Source organism: Anser cygnoides, chromosome 4 (assembly GCF_040182565.1).
Source record: "Anser cygnoides isolate HZ-2024a breed goose chromosome 4, Taihu_goose_T2T_genome, whole genome shotgun sequence".
Classification (NCBI taxonomy): Eukaryota; Metazoa; Chordata; class Aves; order Anseriformes; family Anatidae; genus Anser; species Anser cygnoides.
Window position 1 is genome coordinate 42,347,003 of NC_089876.1, and position 23,393 is coordinate 42,370,395.

General features: G+C 37.0%; 1 long non-coding RNA gene across 1 annotated transcript in view; it reads right to left on the minus strand.

Annotated features, from left to right (window-relative positions):
- Nucleotides 1-5,137: 5,137 nt before the first annotated feature.
- LOC106046686 (uncharacterized) overlaps nucleotides 5,138-23,393 on the minus strand; it is a 41,077-nt gene continuing 22,821 nt past the window's right edge. Inside the window, exons 2-7 of the long non-coding RNA XR_001213399.3 lie at nucleotides 14,829-15,032; nucleotides 12,568-12,653; nucleotides 11,867-11,945; nucleotides 9,717-9,863; nucleotides 6,554-6,679; nucleotides 5,138-5,275 (exon numbers count right to left, since the gene is read on the minus strand). This is a non-coding gene — a long non-coding RNA (uncharacterized lncRNA). The remainder of the gene's footprint in view (nucleotides 5,276-6,553; nucleotides 6,680-9,716; nucleotides 9,864-11,866; nucleotides 11,946-12,567; nucleotides 12,654-14,828; nucleotides 15,033-23,393) is intronic.

The window sequence follows — 23,393 nt, forward strand, 5'->3', positions numbered from 1 at the left end:
GTGCAAGTAAATTACCCACAGCCATCCTGCAGTCTCCATCAGCAAGTCAGTGAACTTAGCTGAACTGCCCTTGTCCCACACACCTGGTGTTTTCCACCTGATAAATCCACATCCAATATCCTTTACTTAACTTTTCCACCCCATAGGTACACTGGAGATAAATAAGACTGAATACCAGATACCCCATTTTTTTGCTCACATACTCTTAAAAAAAAAAAAAAACGAGCAACATTTTTACGAGAAACTCACCCTCTGCCGATATTGGTTCTGTTTTTCTGGAGCGCACCGTGACAGAAGCTGCTTCGGACAGATCTGTTCCAGTCCTCCAGACACAAATAAGCACATAACCAGCACTTCCATCCGCTCGATACTCAGTGTTACCGAAGTACTAAGCAGGTTCTAAATACAGACAGAAATGAATATATTTTTAAAGGAGCCTCTTTTTGCCTGTTCTTGTGCACATTTACACGTACTGCTCTGCAGTCTGACTTTTAATCCATTAATGGCTACAAGAAAAATAAATGTTACCAATTTCCACTGCAAATCCCAATGATATCGACTGCCCACCTACAGAAACATTATTATGCACCTGCTTACCACATAATGTAAGCTTTTTATATCCTTTAAAAACAAACAAAACACTCACCGAATTAAATAAATGAAGTGTTATATATGTTTTTCACCTTATCTGCAACTGACAAAGATCTTGCACAGCTGGCTGTTTAGCTTACCATTTGAAGTAAAACAGCAATTTCAAAAACTTTGTCCATGTAGTCCAGCACAGATATAAGATGTGAGGCAGTTCTTCCATTATATTTCTGTTATGTAGAACAATGTAGATTTTTTTTATTGCTTACTATTAAAGGAAATATATACACATATATACACATTCCTCCCTCTCCACAAGATAAAGGCAGGATTTCAGTTTTCAGAGTTTAGACATTTATGATTTTAAATTATTGTCAAAGCATACATTTGACACAGATGGGGCAGATTAAAGGGTTACAAGCTGGTTTTTTTCCTGCAGTGTGACAAACTGACTTCAGTTATTCATAGGAAATGCAAAAAGTTATTCAATACAGGTCATGGAAAAGGTCAGTATTAAACTGGGTTTAGGCAGACTGTTGTTTAGCATAAGAGATCAAACATCACAAGTCTGTCTCAAGGAGCACCAGTTTAGCAGCCCTTCTGAATACTAATCAAGAAGAATGAAGAAGTGCACACTGGAGTCAAGTCATACCTGTTGCTTTTACTATAACTATCTGCGGCTTTACAGACAAAGTCTCCAAAATTCAATACATGGTCTTTACTTCTGCCACCTAAGCAATAGCAGCCTTTATCTTTGCCAGAAGTGTTAATAGAACCTGACACATTTTTCCTGTGTTGCGTATTATTGTTCATCTATACTAACACAATGTAAATAATCTCTCCAGTGTCACTGCAACATTATTTTAGCACAACAGCCAGCATCTTCTCTAGCAGAATTGCTACAATTACACAACCTGGCAGTCACCTAATACTCTTCATTTCTATGGTATCTCTTGGGGAAATCCAACTCCGAAAAGCTTTAGGAGGTGCAACTGTTGTCTCCTACAGCTGGGGTGATGGAAGCTTAGAGAAAAACACTGAAGTCCATAAGGAGTTTTAATTTTTGGCTATCTGGTGCTTTCTGGAGCTCGGCTGATTACTGAGCTTAGAGCCAGTCTTACAGCAGTGCCAGGCAGCTTCTCGTAACTCACTCTGCCAAGTACAGCAGAGAAAAACAGACAGGCTTTTCTGTAGAAAATAAAGCAACTCAATGATACAAGTCCCTTGTTGTAGAAATCATGTTTTACATTTTGGACCTGACCTGACCTAGATAAATGCTTTTGCAGACGTTCTATACCATCTATACCAATTCATACCATCTATACCATTCATACCAAGTTCTCCTCTGAACAGGGACAGCACTGCTTAGCTGACTGAGAATTTTATATTTGCCTCGAGGTACTGCTTCCTACATACTATATATACACACGTATATAAATATACAAATACATGCATACATACATATATAAAATACATACATATATTTTTAAATAAGAACTTAAATGCTCGCTACAATGATCCAAAAGGGAGTTTCTCAATCTTATTGTATTGTTAGTGAAAAATACTAAGCAAATACTTTTATTTCCAACATATGCACGCAAAAATAAGATTAAAAAAGCATCTAATTCTTTTTTTTTAATCACTCAAATGAACGTTTTCCATGTAAATATAGTACAACTCAAGAGAACTTTCCCTTAGACAACTGTGACTAGTCAAATGTTCAATAGCATTTTCTGTGTCTTCAGAGTTCTTAGTGTCCAATTTAGATACATCTACTCTTCAAGAAATAGGAAAAAAGCCATCATCCATGGGCTATTAAAAGCACACATTCAGCCCTCAAGGATGATGCGACTTGGCACTTCATGTCTGAAATTTAATCCGTTTGTATTATGTGAGCCCAAATATGATTTCAGTACCCTTCACATTTTACCTAGGAAATATTTTTAAAATATGTAACTTATTTTGGGTTTCAAAACCTAACTCAAATAAATAAATAAATAAATAAAATAAAAGGAAGCGGCCCAAACTTCTTTTTGAAGCTTGCAAATTAAAAACGAAAAGCAGATCATTTACGTATTTACTACTTCTCTTTCTCTTTTAGGACAGTTAGTAAAGAAATCATTATGTTAATTACCAAAGATTTAACTAAGAAAGCAGAATGGCATCTGACCTGAATGATAAATTTTAGTGAACAATAGAGAGTTCAGTCATGAAATGCCATTAACTATTCATTTAAAATCAGTTTTTCTTCATTAAAAATAAAAGGCTCTGTCTTGTTTCACCTGCAAATCTCTCCCCCCATTATTTTTTTTTAATTTCTTTTTACCTGTGGACCTGAAACCTGTTCTTACCGTGATGTCACTTAAACACACAGGCAAAGAGCTAATATGCATTTCCGCTTGCTTGTAAAAATCACAAGCTTTTTGCACGTCTCTCTTTAAAGCCTCTTACTGAACAACTGGACCCTTTGTTCAGCCAGACACAGACAGCATGCTCCCATGCTCCCATGTTACAGGCAAACGATACACAACTCAGTTTACCGGTTTAGGATCAAGGGTGTGCTACAAAACCTTCAGTGTTCTCATTTGGAGAGCCCCTAGATCAATGGATACCCATTATGTCTTGAATGTTAACTTGGTGTTTTTTTCCCATCTAATTCTTGAATACTTTACTTCATTTATGTCACTGCGGTGCTATGAGAATGAGTGTAAAAATTAGTTTCAAACATATTTAAGCTTTAAACCTTTTCATCCCCCAAGTTTTATGAAACTGGCACCTCTGGAGACTCTTGAGACCTAATAATGAGTTATTTCTGTTTTTTACATAATATGACTCTATGAGGAGCTACGGATCTTCACCTGAGGCAGTCTGTGGCAGGCCTCTGCTTATGACAGCAACAACAAAATCTTAGGACCCTTTTTCTGTATGAAGTCTGTTCATTTTAAATAATCCCCGGGCATATGTTTCCCAAACCATACTTGATCATACATTTTGATCAGTGACTTCCTCCTTATGCACAAATCACATCAAACTCTAGTAGAGGTGGTGGAAATGCGAATCTTTCAGATGTAAAATGGGGATAATTTTTTTATGACTGTAATTTGAGAGGTGAAAAACAAGCCTGTGTACAGACTTAACACTGAAATTTTTCATGCATTTCACTGAAAAAAAGTCACTGTATCATGTGCTTTATTTTCCAGTATAAGGACATTATGCAGAACCATTTGTTTAAAAAAGCAGTAATATAGGGCCCTTCTCAGAGGGATACCCAAATACATGAAAAACCAAACAACAACCTTGAACCAGTAAAACTAGAAAACTGCTTCCCCCTCCATCGCCACACACACAGAGCACATACCAGTGATCTCACCAGCTTTATGAAACTCTCATGAGACATCTTAACAGAACAGCTAGCAAGACAAAAATATTTCCATTCCCAACTCTGCTCTGGTATCTGACTTTCAGAAGGGGAATAGTGATTAAAATAATGTAAAATTTGAATATCTGTATTTATCTCACCTTACCGTACATTATTTTTACTGACTGAATGGATTTTCTGAATTATGCATGACTTGTGAACCACTCTGTGTAAATATTGAAATTACACCAACAGAAAATCTGACAACATACCAGACCGCTTTCTTGGATGACACTTTAAATGGCTTTCCTTCTTGCTGTAAAGCTTAATGCAAGTAAAAATTGTCTCTACATTTCTTTCTTTGTCTACTCAGAGTTTTCTCCTCTCGTTGTTAGAGGCATCACAGTACACTTCATTAAGACTAGTTTGACCAAGACTGTGCAAATACTGTTAAGTCACATCCTATATCAGAACTGTGCTCAGCCTCTTTTCAGTTGAAAAGAGGCGCTGTTAGGCTTACTATTGCCTTATTTCTTTGCTGAGACTAGCAATTAATTCAAGTTTTGTATATATACTTTGAATGTTAGCATACTGCACTTAAAAGAGCTTTAATCTTGACATATTGAGAATCAATGTACATGTCAAATTAGCCTCTAGTAACTCTACTTTTCAGCTTTACCTGATGGTTTCCAAATTATTTCATCTATAGTATTGTCACAAAACTAATACCATACCTGCGGAAACTACTGTAATCACAGGCTGTGCTGCAGTAATGTAAATCTAGTCCTTGCAAATCTACTTCAGAGTAACAAAGCTAATTCTGTATCTGGAATAAAAATAAAATCTAATCCTCAACCCCTACTGCAGCAACAAAACAGTGAAAGCCAAAATGACTGATTCATATTTACACTGTATCTTAAAAATAGTTCATGCCTGTCCCATCAGTTGTTGTAAGGAATAAGTGAATCCTAGACCCACAGTTTCAGATATTTAAAAAACAAAACCACGAAGAGAATATTTATCAGTAAAAGTTCTAAAGAGGAAAGTCCCAGCAAAACAAACGTGCTTCTTTGTACTCACCATCATCTACATCAGCCAAGATTATTACTTTAGTGCTCGGGAATTCAGTGCCAACTTGGCCTCCTAGTGGCATGCTCAGAGAAATATTGAAGGTCTCATCTTCCTCATAAAGGGAGTCATCAATAATGATAATATGACAGGTTTTCTCAGTCTCATTCTTATTAAAATTAACACTGGAATGACCTTCAGGACGTGAGATGCAGTCAGAAAAAGACAAGACAGTAGATGGTACTGTACCAGTAGCTGAACCTATGAGGAGAGAAATTAAATGACTTACAGGGAGTCATGACATTAAAGAAGCAGAAGAAAAACAGCCTTTTAAATTACACAAATTGAAAAGAATGTTTTATGCTGGAAGTGACTAACAAATATGCATTAATAACAAGTTAAACACAAGCAATTCTTCGTTTTCATTTATGGTTACATTTTTTCCAGTAGGAAAGTGACTTAGGGAATTCTTACTATCATCTGGAACCCTCATGAAACCTGTCCTGCTCCTGATTTCCTTTTCTCTCCAGTTATCCTGACTCATCTTTTCTGTAGGGCTTTACTTCAATCATGTTAGTGAAATGAGTCAAATAACTAAAAAAAAGCTCTCAAAAATATGCTTTGATCTAAATCATTTAGAGTACAGTCCTACTAGCAGTTCAGCAGTCACAATGTAAGGCAATTTTGTGCAGGAAGAAGGAAAGAATGCAAGAACAGCTTTTCCTTTTCATTTCTACGCGCCATCCTTTCATGGACCAGAATGCATAGGAAAGTCTCTGTGACTTTAGGATGAGCTCATCCTGCAATAACAAATGTGAATTTGAACTTCACTTTTACCTCATTGTGCAATTCCTACAAGGAATAAATAAATAAATAAATTACTCCATCTTACTTATGCTGCATTTGTTTGAAATACTTGTAATGTAAGGCTAAGACACAATATAAACCTAGGTCAAAAGGGCTATAAGGACAAAAAGCTTTAGCTAACTTGGTAAGATTTTCTGTGCCTCAATATACAACAAAGAAAGGGAAAATGTTGCTGAGCCCTTGTAAGTCACTGACGAATGAACAAATGACAGAATCCCTGACTGAGGATTCCTGCTAGCCACTCAGGCTGACTCTTATAGGTAAAGGTAAAATAGAAACAAAAGACATCAGAATGCTTTTTTTTCCAACCAGAAGTTTAAGTAAGTCACAGAACTAAGGATGATTTCCCATTATCCTTGCCCATGAAGCATACATAATGTTCGTATCCTCTAAACAGACTTTTTTCCTCCTCTAAACAATCACTGCAGGGACAGGCACTTTCTCTTCTACAAGAAAAAGCTGCAGGCAATAAAATGGCGTCTCTTCCAAAAATACACATACATGCATGCGTGTGCACACACGCACTTACATTTCAGTCTTTAAAATATTCTTTAAGCAGAGAACTAGACAAATTAAAACATGCAAGTTGCCTGCAAAAATCATTTGTTCCAACCACTGAAGTTACTGGAAATACCTGCTAACAGGTGGATGTTTCCCAGCTAGATAACATACCTTGGAGTGCAGAACAAATGACCATCAATTTTTGACTGACATCACCAGATCTTCTAAGAGGAATTAGCAGTCCACCTACATCTTCCTCTACTCTGTATTGCAGCTGAGGAATATATGCTGTAGATACTGAGAAGAAAAACAAGCTGAGAAAAGGGGGGATACAGGCTGAACACCTGCATGACATTACATACAGAGTAAGAAGGTAGCCAGAGAAGTGCTTCAATAAAGAATACAAATTCCTTGTGCAGCTAGCTGAAGCTTTAAGACAGGATGGAACAACAGAACAAAGACAGATGAGGTACTTACAGGGCTTGCAAATGATCAGTACTGCACTTAATCACAAATTTTCAGGGAACAAGAAGTGATATATACCATCACCAGGATCCACAATTTCAACTATTACTAATGCTGGAATCTCAAAGGCAGCCATAACTGGGTCAGACAAAACAATCTGGAATGTTTCAGACGCTTCATATTGATTGTCTACAAATACCCTCACTCGCCAGGTAGCAGAAGCCTGTACTGGATTGAACTGGACCTGCTTCTGCCGTTTCCCCTTGAAGTCTTTACCTTAACTGCTACCATCTTTGGTTCCAATACCTGAGTAAAAATTCAGAGGAATTACTCTCCATATATTTTGAAAAAATTAAAACAATGACAACAAACAATTTTTAAATGCTCATTTGGTAGTTAGTAACCTTGAAAAAATAAAAAGACAGTTACACAACACTTTTCACTAACAGTGTTGTATAGCTCATTAAAAATAAATAAATTAGGGTAGGTTCCTGCTAACATGTGCATAAGGAACTGTATTTACATTAATAATTCCATTGACTTCACCTGCTGAGCACTTGAAAACTATACAAACATCAAAAAAGTTAACACATGAGGATAGTTATCAAATATAATTTAAGAGAACTATTCAACAGAACCAATTTTCCCATTTGTATAAAAATATGTGGATTGAGTTTTCCAGTTATGCCTTCAGAAAAGCTGTAACAGCCTTTTAAGACAATTATTCATGTCACTTAGGGTGTTCAAGGCTCCACTGAAAGTGTAACTTAGTCATGTACATTTAAAAACAAACAAATATCACACCATTATATTTACTACTTTGTGCTGAAAGTTTCTGTTACTGCTCTGTATCTGTGCCGTGCTCATACACACTTAAAGTTTGTGAAGTTCTTTTGTCACTGTTACCTATGCACTAAATAAACCCTAAAGACTTGTCTCATCTGTCCAAATCTTGCTTGGATGCTCTCTTGCTAGATTAGTAAATAACTGGACATTTGACATGGAATTGCAGCTCAATGAGACAGAATAATGTTCTCAGGGTTTACTGTGTCCACTATGCTATGCAAATTTGCTTTTTCTCTCCCATCCCCACTTTTTCTTCCTCATTTAACTCTAAAATGCAGTAACTTGTCAGATTTCTATCATCTCTGCTGGGATATTATCCAAGCAGAATCTTTTCACTGTCCAGGTTTACAAGACTCCATGTTCTCACCTTAACAAAAATCAGAGAGGTTTGTGTCACAGATTCTAGAGCCAGAGATGAATCCATTTAGTTCAAAGCAGCAGATGATGATTTAACTCAAAGTAGGCTTTTCTTGCTATTCAGATCAGAAGGCTTTTGTTGTAGCATGAGTTCATAAAATAATGTTAAAGCATGAAGGTTTTGTAGAGCAAAAACGTAATACTCAGAAACTGGGAAATCCTTTATCGTGAACTTGCATGCAGGATGCTACAACTGATGCAAGGTTTCATTCGGCTTTTGTTACTTAATGCAGTAAAAACACTCAATGTTATGATTATTTTTTTTTAAGTGAAGCTGTATAATACTTGCAAAAAATGTCATGTAAAGGACTCAGTAAAAGATTTTTTTTAATGCGAAGTGTTTTTACAAAATTTTAAGCCTGCATAGCTTTATAGCTAGGCTTCTTGTTCGTTTTAATCAAAGGTGCACACATACTGGCAGAATCCAACTGTGGATGTAAAGAAGCAAAGATCTGTAACTCACCATGGGGTTTTGAAATCCATTACCACCTCTGGCTTTCAATCCAGCATTAGTTCACATATACGAGCATTTTTTTTTATTGAGGTTCAACAGCAGCAATTATGACACGCTTTATTTACCTCCCCAAGTGAGAATAATTAATCCCTCTCAAGTCAATGGCCTACATGATTGGGGGAGAATCTGATGGCTTGTGAAGAGCTTCTCAAGGCAGTGGAGTATGAAATCATTCCTAAAATAGAACTTGCAGTTTCTCTAGTATAAAACTACTTAGGCTTTAAATGTGTGATTTAATATGCAGATAATATCCTGATATATTTGTGTTGAGCAAAGCAAATATTGTGAAGTGTGGGTTTAAATTATAAAACACTTAAAACCTTAAACCTTTTTTTTTTTGTTAACTTGTTTTTAAAACAGGGAGAAAAAAAACTTTCTGCTCAGTGCTTCTCAAACTCCTCGATGCAAAGAAGATTTCTCTGATTTCTATTTCACTTTGCAGAGCTGTCACAAGTGGGTACTCTGCTATCCCATGACAGCACACTCATAACTTGTGTACTTCACACCTGACACATCTCTTAGCAGATAACCCTTTGAGAATATCTAGCAGCTTTCAGATTTTCTTGTCACTCTAAGGCCAGCATAACACTGCCCTTGTAAAATGTGAAGTTGTAACTCACTTCACAAGTTGGTTTTGCAAGCAGAGACCGACTACTTCAAGATATCTAGGACAAATAACTTATTTATCAACTAAAGTTAATATGAAATGTATCTTCCTGCCAAAATAAAACAATATGTCATTTTCCAGGACTGAACGGGCACAGATCAGGAGACAGAGCATCCTGATTTCTGTTGTTTCACAATTGACTTCAGGAAAAAAGCACTGGATAAATAGCAGGAAGAGCACTGGATAAACAGCAGAAGCTTATTTACTGATTTGTTCTTATTTCTACTGATACAAACTCACTTAGATTTCTGGGTGGCAGCATTGGAAAATGAAACACAGAGACACACCTGAGCAATAAATATCTATACTATTGTTATTATTTTGCATTTATTATATATAAACAGAGGAACAAGCAACTGTGGAACAGCTCCTTAGCAGCTGCCTTTCCTGTTGCAAGAAATTTCAAACATTAAAGATTTACTTACTGATAAAAGAGGTTTATCCCAGATATCCTCTGCATCTTATGGTCACTTCCAGAAATTTCTAGTTCTCATCCACGACGTAGCACTCCCTCTCCAGCGAAATCCAAGCCCAGTTCAGTCAAAATGGCTGACTATTTAACACATCCCCCCCTGTGTAAAAGAAAAAGTGTCCTGAATATTACTTACTTACAGTTAGCAAAATGCAACTAAAATTTCCTTAGATCGCAGCTTAAATACATTTATATTTACCTCAGGACAAAACCAATCTCCTTTTTCACCTGTGGATACGAGAGCAAGAGGTGCATCACATGAACCACAATGTCTCAATTCTCCCAGAACTTCCATAGGCAACTGGCACACATCTTCCACATGATGGGGGCTAGCTCAGGGGTCACAGCCTCTGCCTTAGCACACCAGCTCCCTAACTGAGCTACCTATTAGCTCTCAGAGATTACTTTTTCAAAGATTACTTCTGTCAGGAGCAGGATTAAGCTGGGAAAATAACTCTTTGGGAGGTCTTTCATGGGTGATGTTGCAGTCTTACATTACTGACTCTCTTTAACAATGCTAGCATGTGCCTATCAACATCAAACATTAGCACAAGCCGAATTCGGCATCTTTTTTTGTTGTTGTTAATGTTAACTAACATTAATTTTATTCTTCCAGTCTATAATTATGCACTTTTGTTACAGAAGGGTCACAATCAAGATCAACCAACCAATTCAAGCACTCAATGTAACAAGCACCGGAAATGTTGGATTAAAGGACTTCATTCTCTACTAGTGCCCAGCTGGCATGTAATCAAAATCACCCCACAATTCCGATTTGCTTCAACATCGCAAATTCTTAGACTAACATCTCTACAGGAGTTGCCTCAGGCCTTTCAAATGTGTAGGGCAAAGTCCAGCATAGGATTCTCCTGCTAACTGGAAGCTATTCTAGATTATTCGTTGCATGTAATTTCAGTAAAAAATAGAGAGGTTATGGCTGTGTAACACCTGTCAGCCTGGAGTCAGTTTTAAGATGTTTTAAGTAGTTACAATTATTAAATAATTGTGCCTTTGATGAAAAAGTACAAGGCATTCAGCAGTGTTGTGAAAACACCATTGACATAAATAGATTTCTGAAATCACCTTAGCTGTAAGCTGAAGTTTAAACTTATATACCAGCGGAAATATATATATATTAAAAAAAAACGATTTAGCTGATACTATATTACTATATATAGGCTAGAAAAAGACTAGTGAAAGTATCATTCATGTGCTTCTTGGTGACCACTTCATTACAGAAAATATTCTACTTATCTTCAGAAACATCCCAGTGGATGACATTTTTGCTGCCAACAAAAAATGCTTTTCAGTGTGATCATTATATTTCTGCTAGATATCTTTACTGAGCCTTTATCTCTTGACAGACTCCGTTTTTTTTTTTATATTTTAAAATAAGACCAAACACAGTGGTTAACGTGGTGCTCCAAATTAACAAAGATTCATCAGCTTAGAAACAAAGGGAATCTCTGACTTCAGGCTAGATTAAAAAGCAACACACACACAAAAAAACTTAAATTCAAGAATAAATTAATGATCGGAAATTTGCTGGTTGATCAGTCTACAACTGCAGTCAAAAGCTCAAGCGTGAAGTTACTGACAAACTGCCGTATGGCCCTTTACAGAGCCAAAACCCACACGTAATGGGACCACCCATACACTTGTTTCCAGTCACAAGCACTGACATCTCTGAGGTCAGAGTTTGCACTGGAAAGCCCTCCCATGTACATACAAAACATACAGCTTCCTCTTCCACACACATGAAGCACACTTAAACGCGCAGGTAAACACACTATGGTATGTGGTTGTTTGGCAAAGACGTTCATCATTCCTCAGATATTCTCTACTTATTTTCTCCTGGAAATGTCTGTCAGGACAGGAAGGTTTTTGAGAGGGCCAGTCTGCAATATAACCATCTCCAGACTATTGAGCCATGACATAACATTGCTGAAAAAAAAAAAAAAGTAAAAAGCCCCCTACACCATTATCATTACTGTGCAGCACACACACACACGCACAACCCCTGCATACTGTAGGGAAACAAACCCATATTGCATATGTTCAACTATAGCATTAGCAATCTCGGCACGGCGTGTATCACAGAACCTGATGACTGACTGCTGGAGCTGACGATACAGAGCAGCTGCCATGAATCCTCAGAAGATGTCTTTTGCTTTCATCATCACTAGGAGAGATATGAGAGCAAGAGCTCAGAAACTGATACTATGCACAATACCAAGGCTCAACACTTGTTTACCATTACAACTTCTTCACCCATTCCTTATATCAGAATTAAGACAAGGTCAGAGTAGGAAGCAGTTAGATTTAAGGAATGTATTTTCTGTAGTTTTTAATAAATAAAGTGTAATCTAAGGAATCTATGTTGAGGATTTAGTATGACTTCTACTTTAAAAATAACAGGAGAATTTTATTCTGTAAACTATGTTACAAATATATACTTAAATCTCTGTATTTTCTTATTTAAACACAAACTTGTTAGATTATTTGCACATGCATCAAAATGCATAAAATTTTTTGGCCTCCCAGTTTTGCAATTTTTAGGAAGAATATATTTGCAGGGTCAATTGCCAGAAAATTTATACATTTGTGTTAAATATTTTATATTTGCATTTTTCAGAGAAACAGAGAACACCGAAAATGACAACAAAACATATCTTGCAAACTGGCCAGTATGAAGCATTCAAATCAGATGGTTGCCAGCTCTACAGCTGTGATAAACAGAGGTACTCCATCAAGGTATTATAATTAATAAGGCCCATAACTCTTTCACTACACAGCCCACCAACCTTTTCCTTCCCGAAGAGGGAAGCCTTCAAGGGACGTCTCATACAATCAGCTTCATCAATCTATCAAAGCCAGCACTGTTTTCCTCCTGTCAGAAGAAACTTCATAAAAATCTCCTGACTTTCATAAAAGAAAACATTCCATGTTCAGTGCTTTCCTAAAAATACTATCCTTGGTTTTATTAACCCTATGCTAGTATTGATGTCATGCCAAGTATTATTAGATTTGGGGGAAAAGACTAGATGAATACAGGGAGGTAAAAGCTGGTCATGTGCTTGGCACATGGGGCCTGCATGCTATGAAACATCAATTTTGTTGGTGTAGCCCTCACAGAGGGACCAAAAATATATTCAGCAGTTTTAAATTAGTAAAGAATAGTACATTAATAAGCCAAATGGCAGAACACTTTCTTTCTTTTTGCTCTGGTGAAAAGTACATCTGACCACCATCTCAGACCTTGTTTTAGCTTGGGTGGTTGGCAGGGTTTCTATCAATTCCATCAAGTGAAATTATGTCTCTTTACAACAGCTGCTCTGTGGATGCATGCATATTTGCACTTGATTTTGATTTGCAGATAACTAAGATTTACTGAAAGGGATCAGAAAGGGAGAAAACAGTTCAGATAAATAAACGGTGAAGGAAATAAACGGAATGAGAAGTTTGAGAAGCACAGAAGGAAGAAAGAACAAAAACAATCAGCTCAGAAAAAGTACATATATATAACTATGAAAAGGAAATAGTTCCAAAAGTTGGAAAACTTACAAAGGGAGATGAGAGGGAACAGAAAACTTAAATTCATTTGTAACTTTAGCTAAAGCATTAAGGTGCAGCAAAGTCACAAATGAGCAACTCTCCTCCCATTGTACAAAAATCTTCACAAATTCTTGGGCAAGGGAAAGATGGTGGGTCAGAAAACAGAGTTTGTTGGCAGTTTGTCGTTGTCTTTACCTGGAACAAAATGAATCTCACACTACGGCTCAAGCAGTCATTTTTTCAGAAACGTAATTTCCAAGAAACTAAAAAATGAAGCAAAACACAACGCTGTCCCCTGCCCCAGATAGCACCTTTCCCTGTATTTACACAGATGTACAGGTTTAAATGTTTTTTGGTGGTGGTGGAGGTGGTTGGTTTTTGCTCTTGTATACCACAATATCAGGCTGTGTTGTAATGAGTGAGTATTCTCAGGCTGCTATCTGCAATGACCAAACATTCTGGCTCAGAAGGAGCAAGTGGCAGTCCTGAGCGGACCAGCTAAACAGCTGCCATTAATCCCTGATCTTGTTTCATCTTCCTGCTTTGCTGGCACGCACATTAAGATCTAGCAAGCTACCTGGACAAGCAGCAGGCATACATGCTATTAGGTTTAGGGAAACTTTGTTTTGACAGAAATAACAAACTAACTAACTAAATAGCCTACAATAACCACTGACTGAAAATTCATAAATGGACTTAGATGTTCCTAAAAATACACTTTTAATTCTAGAAATAGTTTGTATAAAATTAACAGTAATTACAAACTGCAAAATGAAGATGTTTTAAAAAATGACTAGTTCTTTGTCTTCACTTTTGACACAATAAGTAGATTTTTCCCTCCTGAATGTCTCAATAGTTGAAATAACAGCATAGGCTATCAACCTATCAACCACTTTTTTCAGGAATAAGTCATCATCCTTGGCCTGTTCCAAGCCCTCTCATTCTTCATTTTAATAGCCATTTTGTATCTCAGCAAAAGAAAAATCTGGAGAAATGCTGGATTACTGGTGGAATTATTTCTAAATAAATGAGTCACTCTGGTCTCCTAAACACCTTAAGTCTGATTATAACATAAATTCCATTTTAAGAACATGCCAGCATTTGAAAAAACCTTAGAGTTGACTTGGCAGAACAAACAAGTAAAAAGAGAGTCAGCAAGTTACAAAATTACTTTTTTTTTTTTAATATCTAAATGCAGAATACATGTCAAAAGTGGTTGCTGAACAGTACTGCACTTCTGCTTTAAGTGTCTACAAGTAAAAATAGGGGAAAAATGTAGGTTTTGGAAAAGAGGACTAACTTCCAAAAGAGTAAAAATTAGCTGACAAAAAAATGCACCTGATCATTTTCAGTGCTCAAATCTCAAATAGTGGCACTGCCTCTTAGTAAAGCCTTTCACATGGCCTTTAAATCAGTATTTAATAGGTCTTTCACAATTCATGCCTAATGTCACTTATTGTCAGGAAATTTTGAGACCTTAATCAAACTGCATAAAGCTGCTTATACTCACAATTTTTTTTTCCTGTTTGATGTCGTTAGAGAGGGCGTTAAAGGAACAATCACGTTGCTGTTCACATTTCACTGGAGCCAATTCCATTACTGCAGCTTGTGGTGGAGGGCTGGCATGCACAGGTTAGATTACCTCGTCTTCCGTTTTTAAATCCAACCTAATTATGAGGATTTCATCTTTTCATCCTTCTGAATTCCAAGAGACCTGGAAGTTGACAGAAAAAATTGTCATTTGAGAATGATAAGTCAGTGCCTACAGTGAAACATTAACCGAGCTTGTGCAGCAGGAGACCAAAAGTCATACCCTTTCTCTGCCTTTGCTTGCCCACCCTTCCCCACTCATGCTCTGGGCTTATATTATTACAGAGATACAACCAAATTTGTTAGAAGTCATTCACACACGCAGTCTTAGATGCTTTGCTTCTTATGAGTTAAGTCTAGCTCCTACTCCTCAGTTAAGAGCAAACTGATTGTCTTCATCTACTCAGGTAGCTCAAACAATTGACCATGAAATCAGGCCTATAGTCCAACAAAGATATATACAAAACAGATGGGAAATAGGAGTTTGCCAGCTATTACTTCACAAAAGGCTTTGTCTGGACAGACCAGGAGACAAAAAGGAGGGAGAGAAATGGCAGAACAAAGGAACATCAGAACAGTAGAGATTAAAATATGACAAAATAAAATAAAAACAAAATAAAAATAAAATACTGGAACATGTTCCTGAGGGAAGCTAAGAGTGAGCTTGTTATGACTTGATAAGAAAGACAGCAGAAATACAAGCAGAGATGCTGAGTCTTGTTTTAATTTGTAGTGCTTCAAGTAACAACATTTTGTACAGTGTCTGGAAAAATGCTCATTAGTCACTTTACACATCAATTAGAACAAGCACAAAACTGAATTTTTGGCTAACCAGTTCTCGGACAGAATAAAACCTCTTTTTCAAAAATAAACTCAGAAACTTGTCAGTTGTTTGTTCTAGATGGTGCTCAGATTTTTATTATGCAGAAGACTATTAAGGAAGTGAATTGTCTGCAGAAAGTGCTGAGTGTTCCTTGAAAAATATGTACAAGTAAAGGTAATGCTAAAGTTACTGCTTTTCTGTACTATACCTGGCCTGAAAGAAGCCATGGTAACTGAAATTTATTCTTTTATCACCATCCTTTTTTTGTATTAATTATATCCAAAACTGTATTCCAAGGAATCACCTTAATTTCCACACTTAGGCTAATTACAGAAACTATCTGTCACTGCAGCAGCAGCAATATCAACCAATTCATTTAATTAGACAGTCTAAATCACGCACTACTGAATTTACGAACAATCTGTATGCTGAAAATGATTTGACCAGTGAATTCCGTTTGATCTTCACAACAACAAATACACTGAAGAATTCTGCAAGCCATCTGTACCGATAAACTGGCAAAATCTGTGTGATAAATTCTTCGTTAGAAATTTCCTTCCCCAGTCAGTCATCATCTTACATATATTTATGGCCTATCTGGGCTTTGATCTTAATCCAGGCTAATTCATCTGATCTAATTTAGGCTTCCTCACAGTATCAGTTGTTTCAAACAGCTATCAATCCATTTGCAAGCTGCCACCTCTGGTTACCTATAGAAATTATTTGCCAAAACTCTAAAATATTAATACACAGAATATGATTTGTAACAAAGATCCTTTTATCACCAGAATATAAATGCCTTCCAGACTCTACTACAAGCCTATGAAAGGGCAGCATGATAAACGTGCTTCATGGATACTGTACAGTGGCCAAGGAACAAGAACATACAAGATAACAAACCATAAACGAAACTAGAAATGCTGATCACCAGTCTCCATTGACTCCTGTCTAAATTCCGGAGAAGCAGCAAGAGGTACCACAGAAATATAAGATCTGTTTCTTCCGTGCTTCAGTCCATGGAGCTCATTCTTCTGATCTCATCTTTTCCCTTTTAATCCTGAAGAAATGCCAATTCAGTCTCAAAGATCCCTGCCACACTGCCATTTTACAGAGCCATAGCAAGAGCAGCACAAGAGGACAGATGACGACAATAAGGTTTCCGAAACTCTCCAACCACTTGACGCTGGCTGAAGTTCCACAACAGAGCAGTGACCTGCAGCCTCTCTGGGAATGTTACAGAGATCACCATTTGTCTGACAAGTATCAGCATTACAGGAAGCGATGACTGCCTGTGCCTCCCTTTCTCTTGATTTTCTGCCCCTGTAACTCTGTGACAGCCTTGATTTCTTCACGCATGAAAGCTGCCTGCCCATACATCCTGTCCTTTGACACCCTCACAAGGGAGTGCTGGCTGGGTTGTTTGAAGAAGCATGCTCAGTCTGTTTCAAGACAATGATCGCTTTTTGTTTAACTATATCTCGCAGACAATCTAAAAAGAAACACTACAGCACCGTGAAAGGTGCTTGTGCTATCATACTTAGCCACGACATTCTCTAGGCAAGCCTGTGTAAAAGAGAAAAAGAGAAGCAGAAAGAAATAGAAATGAAAGCTTCTGAATACAACTTTGCTCACTTTTACTGACAGAGCTCATGAAGCAGGAAAGTTGTTGCTACATAAGAGCTTCAACATCACTTACATACTGTGTTGCAGTGAAGAAAGCTTGGCAGCAACTTCATGACAGGGCAAGTGAGTGATGCCAATGCCATTTACTCACAGAGCAGATACTTTGGTTGAAATTAGGAAATAACTGTTGCAAACCTAAAAGGAGCCAAACTCCACAAGTAAGTACACTGCCCCTGAAGAAAAACTGATGATTGAATTATCAAATGTGGTACGAAAAAGAGAAGAAAGATATCTTCTAAGTATGGATGTACTGATTTGGCAAGCATTTCTTTATGCTAATCCTGAATCTGAAAAATAAATAAATACATAAAAAGATCACAACCTAGTTAATCAGCTCTGCAAACAAATTAACTAGTGCACGTTTACTTTTCAAAAATACTCTTCAAACTTCTGTCCTAGAAAATACTCAGCAGAGAAAGTCTTTGGATCTGGTCCCAAATCATCCCCTAGCCCTTCTGATAACTGAATCTAAAAAGAATCTCTATTTGACCTGTCAGTGACAGATAAACTGTTACCAGCTGCACTTGTGGTCCCCTTCCCAACAGCTTTGTCGATGCCTATGACTACATCAGTGCATGACAACAATAAAAAAATAAATTAAAAAAAAGTTATCTGGTACCTCACATTGACTGAATTTAATAGAAGGTATAGCAACGTGTTCCATTCACGGTAACTATGATGACTATGAACTATGAACACATATGACTGTGCAATGTAATCTTAAAGAATACAAGAATTCAAAATGCATCACCTGAATTGGACAAGAACTCCACAAATCTTTCAAGTGCATCAGAGGCCTGATTTTGAGGTAGACTATTATTGTTTGAGCAGCCTGATTAAGAAGCCAAATTTGTTCACTGTGTTAGAATAAAGTCAAAGTGATGTAGGTAGATTTATACATCAGACTGGATATACATGACAAATACCTTAAAAAAAAGGTAAAAGAGTATTCTTTGTATGTTCTTTAAGTGGTATTCAACATACAGTTATAAATGCAATCCTTGTCTCGGAGACCAACAATTCTGTGATTCACTGGCTACTTTTGGGGAAAGTAGAAGGAAAGATCAAAGGATGAATTCATACTGCGCTCTTGCACGCAACACCCTGAAAAAATATAATTTCAGTTTTGCTGTTAAATGGCCAGTGCCAAAATGCACTAAATTTCATAACCGTCAAATTAAGTAGGGAAGAAAGATGTATTATGAAGTTTGTCATTCTCCGTGCAAAGATAACATCATGACTGACAACATGCGTTTTCAAAGAACAAAGCACGCGATTATTTTACACTAATCATAACTCAGAAATGCAGAGATTTTATTATAAACAAAACACCTCTACATTTTTCAAAATGTGAATTCCATGTGTGTTAGCACAAGACAAAACTGTCTGTTGACAATGCAAATGGCAGCTTTAGTTACAAATGAAATTCCTACCCTGAATCACTGCTTTTTTGCAACACACTTGAATACATTTGGCATTTCAGGTCCCTGCCTGAAGAAGTTGAGGCCTTAGAGATGTTGTAAATCAGTGCAAGAGATTTATGTTCCAATTTGACCTTAGAGTATTCCAAGAAGAAGAAGCTCAATTAACCACATTTTGAATCAGCAGGGTTCATAAACATAATGGTTGTCTTGGAAAGTTATGGCCTGCATAATTCCCCAAATTACATCAACATGTTGAAACTTGGCAACACAGTTGATACTACAGGTGGTCAGAAGGAAATGGTTCTTATAGTGGCATACTGGGTAGAGACTGAGGCTGAAAAACTGACAGCACCTCTGAGAAGTGAGAAATTAATAACATTCTCAGAGAGCAAAGTTATTTCTTATCTGCTATCACAAAGAAACATCATAAACCTGTACGGTGTCAGAAAAAGCACCTGACTGACGTCAGAGAAAGGCTGATGCAATTGTGATTGCTGCTGATCTGTGGAGCCATTTCCTGCGTAACAAAGCAAAACGCACTCTGGGTGATGAGGGCACAAGCCAGAGTAATTCACGGGAACACAGCTGACCTTGGAAAGTCATCTCATCACTAGTGCCATCTAGAATCAAATGGCATGTGAGAAGTCAAATGCCTTAAGAAGTATTTTCCTAGACACAGCATTGTACAGAGAAAATCCTGCGCTCTTCTACCACATCCCATACTGTGGCGGAGCCAACCTGGAAAAGGCAGAGAAGGCCCTGCCTTACAAAGAGCACAGGAGCACTCTGTCTACATGGGAGATGGATCTAACAAGCTGAGACCAGCTTCATCAACATGAGTGCTATAAATGCAGCTACCGTGCCCCTCAAGAGTTTTAGAAACTCAGTGTCTTGACTCTTGATAACAAACCCTTCCTAGGCTCCTTTGAAAGACAGCACTTTAGTGCAATGTCTGGTCTACACATTCTGTCCATTAAAGTACGCTCAATTTTTTCCAGATGAGTAACAATACTTAAATGCATTTTCTAGTATTTCAGAATAGCTGACTTCTAAGAACTGGTAACAGGCTAAAACAAATGGAAAGTATTAGACTCAGATATCAAAGAGGTTATTGTTAAGAAGCTTTTTACTGATACTGACAATGCAGTTCAAGGAAATTTAGGTGGAACCAGAAAAGAAGTTTGCAACTGGTTGCTATTTTAATTTCCATATTGCAAAACTCGAGTTCCAAACACCTGAAACTGAATCCCATAGTATCCCCAAACCATTTTGGCTACTATAGGAGACGCATGTTGAACAGAACAGATGAATTTGCATTCAGATTGTGAGAGGCATGTATGGAACAGGTTTATATGTTCTTTTCTATTCCTCTAATTTCTGGATAGTGACAGAGGAAGTAATAACCACGTCGTCCTGAATGTACCACATGTGTAAATGGCATGACCAATACCCAACAGAAAAGCACATAGAAAGACATTTTAAAGTTAATTAGGTCTATATAATTTATAAATGACCTCTGGATTAATATTTTGCACTTTGAAGCTATATTTCATTTCCTAATTATCCGTCTGTCTATTCAGACAATTCACCAGATATGAACAGAATTACAGCGGAATTTCTGCCCCTCTAAATTACAAGAGGTTAAACTAGAAGCCACTTAGTACCATTTTGAATGTGCATTTAATCCTCATGCTGAAATACCCCTCACTGGAAAAGCTTAGGGAATGCAAATATTTTCCTTTTAATAATACTTTAAAGAAAATTACCTACTTATGCTATCAAAGACTTTAGAAAAGCAAGTAACAGGCCCATGAATCCACTAGCGGAAACACCCATAGCAAACCCATGCAGACTTAAACTCCATCTCCTGAAAATAATGACTGCATTGTAACTTCAAGAGTGATGGACAAATGTTAGCATGAACTCCCTAAATATTCCTTTGAGGTAGGTTATTCTTTAAAACTTAAAGAGCTCAGAAACAAAAAAAAAACAAACAAACAAACAGGAAAGACAATGCAGCAGGATCATTTTTCTGAAAGATTTAGTTTGGGCTTAGATGTAAGTAAATAATGTCAGAGAGGACAACCTAGAACTTGACATTGAACCACTGGTAGGGAGAAAATGCTATCAGGAAAGATATGTGAGCAGTGACAAGGATGAAGACTCCATGCTAAGTTACATCTGATGGTTAGATAATACTTGAGGTGAAGTATAGCTACATGAGGTATGCGTGTGTTGACTCAGATTTTATGGACTCCAAGAGAATTCGCAGCTAGGATAGATACACGTACCCTGAACACAGAGACAGTAGACGAATTTAGTCTTGCAGAGCCTACTGATATATAACGCGGGAAAAAAAAGGAATGAAGGATTGCTAGAAGATATGTGGAAGAAAAAAATCTAAGATTCAAAAGAACCAAAGGAGAACAGAAAACTACCTAAGGTGTATTGGGTCTTCAGGAAGAAGAACATAGACTATCAAGTCGCTGATTTCATCAGGACTAGAACATTGCACTCCTTAATTAAGTATGCCCTGTTCTGGAAAACTATCCTCTCTAAGTGACAGCTGTAAGAAATATTTACTTGGCATACTCACAAGGGAACAAAAGTCCAACATTGCCAAAGATGTCAGGTAAGCAGACAGAAAGAAACTAGCTTTATCTGTTGACCAAGGGGTTAATCTACATCATTTCTCCTAGTAAGAAAAACCTTACAATGCCGGCCAGGATGACAGGATGAAGGCACCCACATTCACAACACAGTATCAGCTGACTGTGGTAACTGTGTTTTGTTTTAGTTTCCATTCCACTTCTGTTACTGTTCTGAAGCAATGACAAATATGTCAGTGCCTGATCTACAAAAACCTGATATGTTCTACATATCTCATAACTGAACAAGCGTATCTGTTTACCTGTATACATTCAATCAGAAACTGAAGAATTCTGTAATTTCATGCTACAGTTATGACAAAACCAAAATGGAACGTATTATCCATAGTGGGAAAGGAAGTCAAATATATTAATTCCATAAAAAATAGTTGTCTAAAAATAGGTTAATTTCAACATTAAGTCATAAAAGTCCTTAACTGACCACGTCTGTTAATGCTACATGTACATTGTCAAAGGAAGATGTAAACAGACTGAGATATGAAGAAATTCTAATCAGTGTCCACAGATGAATTGCACAAGACGGTCATGCCATGGATGACTCCTTTCATATCATTTTCTTTCTCTCTCACTCCTGCTCTCACTTGCACACTCTCTCTCACACTCTGAAATTTTGTCTTATGGCTACAAGGGCAGAGAACAAGCCTTGTAGTAAAATCAGAGAACAAAGGATAATTATGTTCTGGTGCTTTAAGGCTTTCATCATTCTTGGTGAACTGTTATGCTGCGAGCTCTGAACCAACCCACTAATGAAAAAAATACAATAGAACAGTTGAACTTTCTGTAGGAACTGCCAAAATGTCCAAGCCCACCAAAGAATTACGATGGGGATAGGCAGACAGATCTGAGGGCTTCAACACTTGAGCAAATTATGGCAGTAACATACAAGACTTTGTCTGTAATAACTCCGTTTGCATTCTCTGAGACTGCAAACAATGAAAAAAGTAAATTACTGAAGTCCCATTTCCTTTAGTTTATGTAGGTCTTGAGAGAAACATATGCAGAGCACATGAATCCATGATACTCCTGAAGCCACGCTTTAAACAAGTGTATAAAAACATTTTGAGTGTGATTGTATTTGTATAACTCACATCCTTCTTACATTCTTGGGTGGCCATCAAGAAAACAATCTATTAGAACTTCAGGCTTCAAAAGTAATCTCTGCAAGAAGTACAGAAATTGATCTGATATTTTATTTGACACAAGAACACTATATAAACTAGCAGAAACGTGTTAACTGGAAAAAACAGTAATGATATTTTTATCAAGTATTTTGCTTGCTCTCAAAAGTGTAAGAGAAATACTTCGTTACATTTTGTAGTTGCTTTCCTTAATCTTACCCAGATGCAAGAAACAGTAACCTATATGTTATCTTCTACCATTAGGATACAGAACCAAAACCATGAAGACAAAATGTCTGCATAACATTCAGCTCTGGTTTTGTTTGTTTTTCACCTGCAGCATGTACTGTAGTAAAAGAGATGCCCCAAGAGACTGAATTAATCTTCAGATTTCCTACAACAAGTTAAAGGGAAAACACAGTCTCTAGTCCACTCCGTTCACTCCACAGCAACATCAGCGATTGTTTTACCAACAAGGTGCTCTAAAAAAAGTATTCTATGAAAATGAAGTTTAATTCACCTATTAGAAGAAGATCAAAGCACAAAACTCAATGATAATGTCTTTTACTGCTACTACCATTTAACCATATTCTTACTATAGACTGTTTGGTGTCTTTTTTTTTTTTTTTTTTTAAAAAAAAAAAAAAACTCATCCAAGAAGGTGCCACCATGGTAGTTGACATCTTAGGTTTACCAATTAAGCAACTTTCCAGACGCTTTGCACTGTCTAAGCAGCTTTGTGTAAATGGAAGCAGCTTTCTGAGGACA